The sequence below is a fragment of the Gallus gallus genome, chromosome 5 (assembly GCF_016699485.2).
Source record: "Gallus gallus isolate bGalGal1 chromosome 5, bGalGal1.mat.broiler.GRCg7b, whole genome shotgun sequence".
NCBI lineage: Eukaryota > Metazoa > Chordata > Aves > Galliformes > Phasianidae > Gallus > Gallus gallus.
This window is the reverse complement of record NC_052536.1, coordinates 38,509,470-38,522,080: the sequence shown is the minus strand read 5'-3', so window position 1 is coordinate 38,522,080 and position 12,611 is coordinate 38,509,470. Positions and strand designations below refer to the sequence as shown.

Genomic DNA, 12,611 nt, shown 5'->3' with positions numbered 1-12,611 from the left:
TTAAGGTAAAGCTAAATGTTTGCTCAAATACATCGTGTACAAAATGTATTTGTCCAGGTGGTCATTTGTTGTGCTCTCATTCCTTCTCGCAATGGGGAAATATTTAAATGGTTTATTTTCCCAAGGTGTTTTTTTTTTTTCTTTCTTTCCTTCTTTTTTTTTTCCAGTGAGATTATTCTTGACATTACTTTTAATAGCCTCGTGGCCTTATTTTCTAAGAAATGGGCTAGAACACGTGTGGGACTGGGTGTTTGTTTTGTAAGTGTTGGCAGCTCTGCGCGAGTTGGAGATAGAAGTGTTTGTGCAGTAAGGAGATGTTATGTCCTTTTGGGGGAAATACTACACAGCTCCATCAGGAGCGTCCTTCAGTGCAAGCCTTCTTATCGTTTCTGTTTGCTTAGCGGTGCTGTGCATCTAAGCATGCTCTTCCTCTCCCCTCCTTCAGCGTTTGAGCTCCGAACTGGTCAGGACTGACATTGTTTTGAAACCGTGATCTTTTCAAACAGGCTGGCTGCCAGCGCAGCTCTGCAGTAGTCACTGGGAAAAGGGCTGTCTTTGCTTCTTTACGTGTCTTGCGAACTGAGTTTTTCTTCCCCTCGAGGGAATGGGCTTTGTCTCCTCCTAGCTCTCAGGTTCCCAGCTTACTATGCAGTAGTTGCTTTGCAGCTTCCTTCTCCTCTACTTCTTGCCATTTTCTTTTTTTCTTTTTTTTTTTTTTTGTGGTATGCAGCCATTCTCCATTCATAGCAGGATGGCTTGTGTTGTGCATTAGCAGCCTCTTTCTCTGCCAAAGTGACACATCCTGTAGATCTGTAGCAGAGTACTGAACTGTCACTGTAATGCTGACTCTTGTAGGGCTATTCTTGAAGCAGAACAGCTTCCCCCTTGGCATTCAGCCATCAGAATCCATTACAGCATGCATTTTCTACCCAAAACACAGTTCTGTACCTACATACCTGTTCTCACACCCGTACCCTTGAAGATGCAGAGGGTGTGGTTATACCCTCTCGTATAGAAGGAGACACTGCATGAAACCGCTGCATTTATTTTTGTAGCATCTGGAAAGCGTGTACTGAGCTTTTGTTGTTTCACTTTCTGCTTTTAAAACCTGCAGTTCAGACTGGGAACAGCAAAGCTCTGCTGAGGGCTAACACAGGAGGAGCAGCAGACGATGTCTTTTCCCGGCTGCGTGCCTTTAAAGAAGGATTAGGTGCTGCAGGAGGCTGCTGCGTGGCTGCTCGGGGGCCGGCCTGCCTGGGGACCGTGTGGGGCTCTCTCTGCTCCCGCAAACCATTCCCTGATCCTGCACGGCTTCCAGTTGCTGACAGCAAACGCGCTGTCTGTCAGCCATTCAGGGAACTGCAGAGGGAGAAGCACAAGGGAGCCGGCGGCCATGTGGATGCAGGGAGGATGCCTGTCACCCGCCTGTCCTGCCAGCACGGTCCCCAGCTGGTCAGACAGGCTGGGCCACTCGGGGCCGGGGGGTTCAGCCCCACTGCCGTGCTAGGCTACGTCTTGCTGGTGATGGGGGGGGGCTGCTGGCAAGGCTGCCCCCAGCACGGGACCCCCTTGCACGCAGCCGTGCCTGCCGACGGCCGGGATTGCATTCCCCTGCTGCCGGGCACCCAGCCTTCCCATGCGCCCTTGTAGGGTTATTTGGAGGAGGTGGGAGCAGGGGTGGAGGTGAGGAAGGTCAAGCTTCTTAGGTTTCAGCTGATTTGGCATCTGCTCACGGCTCTTCCCCCTGGAGCCCTGCACAGCCGTATGTGCTCACTGCTGCTTTTGTGACCCTTTGCAGAGAAATCGCAAAGACGCAAACTGCTGCCGGCCATGAAAAACAACGTACTGTCAGGAAAACAACCCCTTCCCACACCCACTGACAACGGGAAGACTGTGGGCTTTCCCCACGGAGAACCGTAATGAGGTCGGCAGCTCTCGCTCAGGCAGGCTGGCACTGTTCCCTCGGCACGCACTGGCTGAGCGCTGCCCTGTGCCTGCTCTATTCGGGAGGACTCGTTTTTTTTGCCAGCGCGGAGGCCCCCCACTTCGTTCCACACCCTGTGAGCAAGGGCTGGGGCTGGCAACGCGACTGCAGCGCTGGCTGGGGCCGAACCCGGCTGTGCGGGGCCGGGAAGCGTGTGCGCGGCGATCCCCGCCCGGCCGGCTGCCTCCACGCTGGGGCTGGGAACGGGGACACGAAACATGTCTGTGCAGCTTCAAGGAGCCGAGCAGAATTCCCCGCTGTCATCATCCTCCTCCCCTCCCTCCCTGCGGGCTGCCAGCAGGGAGGGCCGATCGCAGCCCCGCTATTGTTCAAGTAACCTACAAATGGATTTGCATGGAGGCAGGTTGGGAGGGGCGGAGGGGTGGGATTTATTAGCAGCGGCTAAATTCGTCGGGATTACTATTAGGCCGAGAGCTTCTCAATGGGCATGATCCCTGGGCGAGCGGTGCGGTGGCGGGGAGGCGTTGGAAAGCTCCTTTTCTGCAGATGGGCGAAGGGGCGTCCGGTGGGAGGCAGGGGAGGCAGGCAGGGCACAGCTGGCTGCGGGCGCTTCACCTCGGCACGGGCTGTAACCTCCATTCCGAGCACGCAGCTCCTGGCAGCGCCGCTCATACCAAAGCCTTGACTCAGGCTTATCTGCATGCTGGGTAATGAGCAGCGTCACCAGAGGAATGTGCAGAGAAAGCAGCCATGCTGCTGCAAGCCTCCGCTCGCTCCTCGGCCGAACTGCCGATTTAGCAGCCTGCCTCTGTGTGACCGGTTGGAGGTGGGGGCCTCAGTCTGGGGGGAGGCCCTGAGTCTGCTTTGAAGCCAAAACAGGGTTTTGCCCTTCCGTGAGTAAGCGCTTTGTATGCAAGGCCGGACAGGACTTTGCTAACCTTAATTGAGGACTGCGCCAAGTAAAGGGCGAAGTCACTCCTCCAGTCGCTGGGGGAGTTTATCCATGTTCCAGATGGGCAGGCTGCAGCGCTCAGCCAACTCATGCAGCAGACGCCTATCTGAGGAAGGGAGAGAGTGCCTGACTGCCGCTCTCCCTTCTACTGGATTAAAAGCAAGTTGTAATAATGACTGCATACGGCTGAACACAAAAGCACTTGCACCACACAGGCGTTTGGGAACAACATCTTCCAGAGCCAGGCTACTGTCTGTAGCCTGTGTCCTTTGCTCTGATAGCTCTGAGGCCGTGGGCTGTTGCCGTTCTTGCTGATGCAATGCAGCGAGGGCTGGGGTGAAGGAGAGTGCATACCTGTGTGTCAGAGGTAGGAGCTCCCCTTTGGCGATGATGGAAAGCACAGCAAATTCAAATCAAAGATGAGAGGGGGTTGCTTTGAATTGCTGTATTCCAGATGTATCTGAGGCAATCTCCCTCTTCACTGCACGTATCGTGGTAGCAAGAGCAAAGATCACAGCGTAGCCCAGGTTTTCATTTGAACATGTCCAGGCTGGCACACAGTTGAGGTAAGGACAATGTGCTTTTGTAGATTTGATTTGTGTCAGAGCTAGGGGCAGAGCCAGGGAGGGAATGAAAAGCCTGAATATCTGGTCTGCTACTGAAAAGTACAGGCCTCTGAGTAAGATGGTGCAGCTCATTTGAGTTAGCTGGATGTGCTAGACATCTCCTAGAACTCTCTTCCCCAGCATCTGTAACTTATTCCTGTAAAATGAAAAAAAGAAGGCATAAAATATCAAGGTTTAAAGCAACTGAAAGAGCTCTCACCTCCCTGCAGGAATACATTTTTGAATATATCCTATAACTTGCTCAGCGTTGTTGATGTGTTTGACTCTCTGTTGCATGCAAAGATAATTGCTCCACGAAGAACTCAGACTGCACTGATAAGAAAGGCCAGTTGGTGCATCTATTTTATCCCACCTCCTTCAGCGAAAGATTATTTCGAGTATCTTATCAGAAAGAAGCAGCCTTTCAAAAGCTGTACCTTGGTAAGTATACACGCTCCATTTTGGCAAACATTTGTTGTGGTTTTGAGAGGTTGTTCTCCCCTCCTCCCCCTGCTTGCTTTCAGCTCTTCTCCAGCTCATCCAGCTAGCTCACTCAGCTGTGCTCATTGCGTCACTCATGCTGGAAGGGAGGCAGTAAGAGGTGGAACTGTCAGGGTGGCATCAACTGGGGATCCACGAACATAGAGTCACGTTGTGCTAACGTGGCCTTGCAACCTATGATAGATTCATGAGTCAGCATTCCTGATAGGTGCCTAGTGGCTTGTGGGACAGCTAAGTATCAGGAAACGATGCAGAAATTCTCATGCTTTTGTGCTCTTGTTTTTCCTCATGCTAGAAGAGACAACAGCATTTCTTGAGAACTGCACTGCACACGCTTAGGACAAAGAGCAGCTCTTTTTGGCTTTTTTGCATGATTAGTTGCAGCTCTCTGCCTAGATCTTCCTTGTTCTGTTGATATGATTTTCACAGCAGTGTTGTGCATATTTTGCAAGTTCCAGCTTGAAACTTCCTCCTAGCAGAAGGCTGTGTCATTTAAAGGAACCCCACCCTGCTCTCCCTTGAAGATGTGCAATCCCAGGCTATGTCTGAGCATGCCTGGGGAGGCAGGTGCAGCCCGGCTGGGTCCTCAAGATGACCTACAAATAAACACTGCTTAAACAAATTGGACTAATAAGAACATTCAAGATTCAAGTAATAATCAAGACAGTTTCTGCTCTGTAGTCTTTTCTTCATGCTTTTCCCATTCTCTCTTCCTCTGATTTATAACCCAGGATATATGCCACAGCCATGTTGCTATGGAAATTAATTACAACATAACTTTACAGAACTGGTTAGCAATAACATTAGATAATATGGAGCACCTCTACTGACAGCAAACATCAGATTAATGTTGCTTTCAAAGAAGCTCTTCTTTTTCCCCCACTGTTACAAATAAGGAGTTACAAGCAAATATTTATTTTATAAATTCTGGGTGGGGGGAAGTCTTTCAGCTCACAGCCTACAAACACATTTGTACAGCCGTTAAGCCTTTCCCCCAGCCCACCCCAGAAGACAAGTGCTTAAAGCCAGTAAGAGTCCTTCAAACCATAGAACCAAATGACAAGACCAGAGCGGGGCTGTTGCTCTGATCAAAGCAAGCCCTTTGTGCTCATCTCGGTCCCGCACGGTGGGATCTGCAGCAGTCACCTGCTCTGCACAGTTTCCTCCTCAGATGAGCTCTTTGTAGAGTCACAGGATTCCTCCCCAGTGTGGAGAGTCACCATATTATTTGCTGCAAGCACTGAAAGTATCAGTCCCCAGCAGCACACACGCAGTTACCCTTAGGGCCTTGTCTGGATGAGCTCTGCCATTTGATGGCACCTATCTTGTGACCATGCAAACCTCTCAGGGATGTTCTGTTTCAGGATCGTCACATCTGTAGTCTGATCCACAGCTTTCCTTTATGTCTAAGAATGGCTGGGCCTGGAGTAGCTATTTCTACTAAGCTTCTTAAGCCTTTTTGGCTGTTGCTCCTTAAGGAAACCTGGCACCAGGTTTCTGATTTTTCATCAAAGTAGAGTTCCCATACAGTTGGAGAACATTTGGTCACAGTTCCAGCCTTTACCCTCAGTCTTCACTCAGGACTTTCTGTGGCTGCCTGGTCCAGAAAGCTGCTGTGTTGAACAGAGACCTCTGCCCATGGCTCAAATGGCACATGACAGGGATATGCTCCAGTGAACAATCCCTTCATGTGCACAAGTTTGCGTGCCAGCTACATCTTGCTAAAATTTCCCTGCTCTCAGGAGGACCTTTTGCAAGCTGATGCAGGACTAGAGCGTTCTTCTAAGGTTCTTTTGGCAAGCTACAAATCTTCCTTGCTTTTTGGAGCAGAATGCTCCTATCGGTCACACAAATTAATTCCCTCCACCTCTGTTTCTTCCATCATTTCCTACAGAGGAGTGCCCAGAGTGGAGATCCATTCCAGCTCCAGCAGCAGACCCTGTGGATGTCCCTCCACCTCATCTCTGGGAACAGAGTTAGTGATGTTCCCTGGCTGTTTGGTTGCTATAAATGAGGACATTCTCCCCGAATGCAAGTCAGCCCAGATGCAGTGCCTGCATGTCTGGAGTCAGTCTCAGCATGGTCAGAACAAGAACCAAACAGCTCCATGATTTGTGCTGCACACAGAGGCCTCTCTCACTGGGGAGCTGCTCTTCACTGCGATTCTCACCCTCTGCACCGGCAGCAGTAGTGTCCAGACATGCAGACAAACATTTGAGGGTGACTTTTTTAGCTCCATCAGTGCAGGGCTAAGCCTGCCCAAACTGCCTTCTACCAGCCCAGCAACAGTCCCAGCCCACGTGTCAGCAAATGCTATAGGAATCTCTTCTGCTGAGGTGCAGGCTGCAGTTCCTGGTGCTTTTGTTGACTCTGTAGGAGGAGTGTCCGGTCTGCTGCTGTGGTTTTTTTTCTGTGTTGTTTTTTTTCAGCAGCAGACAAACAGCATCTCCATCTTTCCTCCTCACAGCAGAAGAATCCATTGAGATATATCTAACTACTGGTTTTGTCATTATCTTTCATGTAGCTGCCCCACTTTTCTCTTAGAAATTCAGTCCATTTGCCTGTCAGCATGCTCTGTGGTGCACAAGCTTCTGGTTTACTTTCCCCAAGGATTATTCTGTTTCAGCATTCCAAATTATCTGAGACAGCAGTTCATCCTCCTCTGAGCACCTAGCTAGAGGGGGACGAGCCGAAGGGTCCTGTCTGCTACAACAAGACAAAGCACACAAGCTTACCTGTTTCATTTGCTTCCACTATCGAGTCCTTTCTGTAATTCCTCTGACTCCTTCCTTGCTGGGCCTGATAATCTCACAGAGCTGGTTTACTCCATGTCTACGGGTCCTTAAAGGGGCAGGTTAGACTTAGCACTGTTTGCAAATACATCAAGGAAGATTTGTCTATGGTATATAAGCGTACAGTCTCCTACAAAAACACTTTTTTCCTGTTTGGAAATTTGTGAGGTTAAATTAGATATGTGTGCAGAACAAACTCTGAAAGGCTCTGAGCACTCTCCGCATATAATTGTCTAAGTGGAAGCGTGGTAGATGTTAGGATTAGCGTGAAGTACATCATACCTGGGACAGAGGAACCACTGTGATGCTTTGCTTCCACAGCCTGAAATACATATTACTTACAGATGTTCTTACATTCTTGGCCCTTACGGCTTTCCAGTGCTTCTTAACACACTCCTGAGCTTACAGAGGTGGTGCTGACTAGCTGCAGTACTTCTTTTCCTAACAGAAATGAAGTTGTTGAGTGTGGCAAGGGATAGTTTCTGTCAAGAGAGATCAAGGAATGGAAATGTTCCTCTTCTGGGATGTGTGTCAAGGTGTTCCAGAGACCCTTAGCCTAAAATAGAGGATGAAGTAAGAACAAATGCCAGAGGCAAAGGCAAGAAAGGAGAAGTAGGCAAGCTCAATATTTCAGCAGGTGGGCAGGAAAATGAAAATGAGACATGCAGACTTTTCTGGTTTTAAATGCTTGAGAGCTGCTCAGAAACTATTGTGATGGGGTCATTTATAAACCTGGGCAGGCAAATAGGAGTCAAATGGTTGCGTAGTTATGAGCAGCAAAACTTTCCAGAGCAGCGAAGGCTGGAAATAACATAAATAAGGTAGTTGGGCAATAGGTCACGGGGTAAAGAGTCCCTCGTAACCAGTTCATCCATGAGTAAGAAATAATGAGAAGTTCTTAAGTGAGAGGCAGCAGATAATCAAAGGCAGGGTCGTCACAGGACTACGGCTCTTGAATGTTGACTTTGCAAATATCTCAGTGGTCATTATTGCTATTTCCCTTATCAGCCAAAGATGTGCAATGTGGTAGGTAGTCTTTTTCAAAACGCTTACCATTTGAAATAGCAAGGGAAAAAGAACAAAAGGAGATGTAGAAAGGTTGGAAAGTACTGTTTGAGCATGAGGACACAAAACAGTAGGTCTTGATACACGGCTGGTGAGAAGCAAAGGAGCCAGGGAGTAGCAGGTAAAATTTATGGCATACGCATTTCTCACACTGAGAACTTCCTCAGTATTTTGTCTAGTTTGAAATGAAACGTCCAGATATTTGGGGGAAGACCTGGCTGTCACTGGGAGGCTTACTGGAAGCTATGTTTGTAAAAATCAGCACTTTGGGTCAGAAAGCCCACTCCAGAATGAATAACGAGTGGAAGCACCTTGAGCGCGATGCGGAGCTTTCTGACACCCTTACAGGAACTGAAGGAATGCCCTTATCCTGGTGAGCCCCTCTTAGAAATGGTAATGATCCCAATAAAGAGGTTTGGAGGTGTGCCCATGGGAACAGTTAGAGACGTGCAAAAATGTCTCTGCACCACAGCAGAAGTGCAGCTATTGTTTATTTATTCCACGGCTAAGACACCTTAGTATGCATAAGGCTTTGTAGGCAAATGGTACAGGTCTGTGCCTGAGGAGTTTGCCTTCTGAGCAAGACAGAGCACAACAAAGGGAGGCACAGCGAGGAAGTGTGTTGGTACATGTGTGAGCGGCGCGTCCATGAGAGGCAGCAGTCACCGCCAGCAGAGGTCAGAGGCAAGGGTGTCACCAGGGCCTCCCTGTGGCTGTCACCTTCCCATGAGCCTCCTGCCGTGCTGCCGTGCGGAGGGAAGCTCTCGTTCCATTACCCGCAGGGTGTGACGCATCTGCTCACAGCTACAGTCCTGGAGGAGTAACCTCCAGCCTCTGCAGACCATGTTCCCACTGGCTCCTTTTATTATAGTAGCAGCCAGAAAAGCAGCTGCATTGCACAAACAGCAGCGGCAAAAAGTTAAATGAGTGCTTGAATTCAAAAGTGAATTTTGGGGGCTTCTGTGTCGCAGTGCTTTAATGCACATCCACTCAGAGTGTGTAAATTCATTTGTGCGAATGAATTTGAAGCTGAATTCTAAACGTGAAAAAAAAAAAAAGGTGGAATTGCATGTTTTGTTTGTTGCAAAACTTATCACAGATAGCTCCCAAATGTGGTTCCAAGGCAGTATCGGCCGGTACCTCAGTGCAATTGCAAACGTTCATCAGACAGACCTGTCGTTTTGAGTGATGAAAACCTTCATAGTTCCTAACCTGGTTGCAGATAATTTCAGAAGAAAATAATATTAATAGAATATGTTTTTGTTGCATATTACGTGCTCGATTCAAGCATTATGTATGCAAATCGGGTAATTTTGTACCTAATTGCCTGATTTGCATGCATAAATGTAGGTTGCACATGTGCAAATGATTTTATTCAAATGTAGTTTATGCCTAATACGTAGAGTGGCTGGAAATGTGAATCTGTGTCTGTTGGTTTGAAGCACTTCTAATTGTCACTTAATGAAAAATCAGAATCGGTCACTGGTTTTGGAGGTCAGCTGAAATGCAGTGAGCTGCAGGGGATGGCTTTGCAGGGCCAGTAACCCTGGAGCTGTGCACTTTCCTCGAGAAATTAGCAATGATGTAAATGCCCAGGGAGATAAGTAAATAAGAAAGATCGCCTTGCTGTAAATGGCAGCAGAAAATCACAGGAAAACGTGGCACTTGTCAAGTGGAAAAAGACAGAATCACTCAGAAAGAAAGGCGGGTTTCGAAGCCTAAGGTGGTTTAGCAGACAATGAAACCTAAGATGAAAAGTGTAAAAATGCGGTACTAAAATCTGAGTGCATTAAAAATTCAGATAATTTCATGGCTAGGAAAGGAATGGGACTGACAGTTCTTGTGAATGAAGTTATTTAACCCAGGCAAAGGACATAAAAGCCTCGCTTGTTCCACCGTGTCACGTGCCTCACCTCTGATCAGGAAGGGATAGAAGAGATGGATCTGGGGGGTTATTAGGAAAACTCGGGCTGCAGGGCCCACTTTGACATGGGCCTCCTGTGCTGTGCCCAGCGTGAGGTCGGCGCTGCCGTTCTCATAGCGGTGCGGAAGGGCAGGACGTGTCCTTGAGGAAGGAACCCGAATCTCCCAACAGCACTTTTCACCAAGGTGTCAGCTGTAGGCTAATAACAGCAGCAGGCTGTTTTCTCTCCATTACTCAGAACTCCCCTGCAAATGTTATTTGCATACAGACGGGTGACAAATCCTCCTAAAATAAGCGTGTAGAAACACTGGAAGCAATTTGGATGCAGCTATGGACATACGATTCCAAATTCCCCTTTACGCTGATGTGAAGCACACGCGAGGTCAAGCACCTTCTACACCCCATTTATGCTGGCAAGGCCCGTGGTAAGATGTGGGCATAAGTCGGAATTTGGCACAGAATGCTCTCTGTCCGCTTGAGAGCAGGTTGGTCACAGCTCTGCTGACATGGCTTTGGTATCAGATGGTCTCTAACCAACGTAGCTTCACTAGGAAGAATTTCTAGCGTGGTTGTGTTTACGACGACAAGCCGATGCTTGTCTTGGAGTAGGTTATTTCACTTGAGAAAGGGAGACAAGCTGGAGTAAATGTTGCTCTCCATGGGAAGATGCAGCTTCCAGCTGCAGGAAGGGAAGGTGAGGAGGGTCGCATGCCACCCCTGCATGGAGTTGGTGGCTGAGGGGCCACGGCTCTGTCGTTCTGCACCTGGGAGTGCGCCCTGCTGCTTTCCTCTGCGAGCTCTGCTGCGTCTGCAGCGCTCTGCTGCTTACCTGCCCTGTGCTGCTGCTCCCCAGCGCGGATTTGACTCTGAGCTCTTGTTTTGCTCCCAGGAGCACACAGCGGTTTTGATGTAAATGAGAATTAAACTCACCTTGGTGGGTTTTTTTTTTTTTTTTTGTCTACTCTTCTATTACTGGGAGAGAACACAAGTTGACTAACACCAAGCCTTCCTCTTTGTTTGCATGCTAACCTCACCAGAGCATTACACGCAGAGCTCTGTGCAAAATAAATAAACCCAAACCCTGGGCTCACTCCCAACTTGCTATCTGAGTGTTTAGCTAAAGCACAACTTCTGTTATATTGGAGAGATGCTGTGTTATTTGACTAAGTACTGTTATTTCTACTTATTTTTATTCCATCACAGAGTAAAGACACTTCTTATTTTCCAATTTTCCAGTAGGAGTGAAAAATGCTGCCTGATAGCTGTGGAGATTGAAGGTTTCTAGTTGTTCACAGAATGTGTGTAGCCTGGGTAGTATTCACTTCCCGCTCTACAGCGTCCCATTCCTCCCTGGCTTAGCATGCCGGGTTGATTCCATCCCTGATCTCTTCTCAAAGCCCTTTATTTCGGGTGTTCTCTGCAATTGGGGCGATTACTGCCCAGTGCAGAGGGCAGCAGCTCTGTGAGCAGTGCGAGCCACAAACCCATCTCGGCCGCACAGAGCGCCCATCAGCCCTGGCACTGTCAGGGTATGGGGGACGGGGGGCATCTGTGTGTCATGTGTGGGGTGACGGGCACTATTGCTGTCCTCACAGCCACAGGTCCAGAAGGGGAGGGCACCGTGGCTGCACTCAGGGCCTGACACTCCTGCCAGAATCCCAGAAGGTGAAAAGCGTTTGCACTGTTCATCTTCTTACTGTCACTTTGGAGGTTACCTTCATTTCTTGACACAGATCCATACTGTATTTTTGCAGAGATACAGTTTTCTCCCGGTTGCCCTTTTTCCTCTCTTTGTAATCCCTGGTTGGCAGTGAGAGTGGTCTGACAGATCTCTGTGACTGATAAGAGAAATGATTGCCTAAGTGAGAATTGTTTCTGGAGCACATTCCTCCCCTTGGGTTAAATATAGGTTGCGGCATCCCAGCATAATGAAAAGATCGGGAAGCATTTACACGCTGCTATAGTTGATGCCTTGTAATAATTGAGTAAAACATTCACAATTGTGAAAATCACACCTGTAAAGATGAGCTTAGTCACTTTCCTGTTAATGAGTCTGTATTTTCAGTCAGCCTCTCCCTTACCGCATTCAGCACATGCACTAAAACATATCCCAGCTCAACCCAATCCTTCAGCCTTTGTGTTTTATCGCCTTGTGATTTGCTGTTGGCTGCAGCAGCCTGGTTTATTACCATACCGTGTGCACTGCAGTACTCGCATAGCATTGTGCTGCAGGATTGCTCAGCGCGCTGGACCAGGGATGTCCAATCCTTTTGATTGTAAAAAACGAAAGCAAATCTGGAGAGGTTCAACCACTGTGAAAAACTAGAGCCGTGTTGGAGCGCTGTCACAGAGACATAACTCAGAACGCATCAACAGTTGTTGTCAACTCTTCACTTTGTAACCTGAAATCATCTGCGATGCTGGGATGCAAATCTTTAGGTTCGGAAAGTGGCTGAAAGCTGAGCTGTAAAAATAAAGCCTGAGAAACATTTCTAATTCCGACACAGTCTCCATGTCTTTTCTACATACGCACATGTATGCACATGCATTCCCAAGCTGGCATATAAGCCCACGAGCTCACACGTACCTTCGCGGGCACCCTCAGGCAGAACGTGTTCTGCAGCATGGATGGCACACGGGGTATTTCTGAAGGCAGAACCAGAAGACTGCAAATCCACACTTCCACCCACTAATGAAAAAAAAAAAAGCCAAGAAAACCTCAGTAGAGATTGAGTTTTATAATTAATGCTGAACAATTTTCATTGACAAAGCAAAACGAAGCAAGTGGAAGGCTGATTTAAATGCTGAATGATTAACGCGTGGCGAG

The 12,611-nt window shown here is 48.3% G+C and overlaps 1 long non-coding RNA gene across 1 annotated transcript; it reads left to right on the top strand.

Annotated features, from left to right (window-relative positions):
• The first annotated feature begins 2,667 nt into the window (after nt 1-2,667).
• On the top strand, nt 2,668-12,286 carry LOC121110901. Its single transcript, XR_005860469.2, has 2 exons — nt 2,668-3,943; nt 5,898-12,286. It is a non-coding gene; the product is annotated as an uncharacterized LOC121110901 (long non-coding RNA).
• Nucleotides 12,287-12,611: the final 325 nt, after the last annotated feature.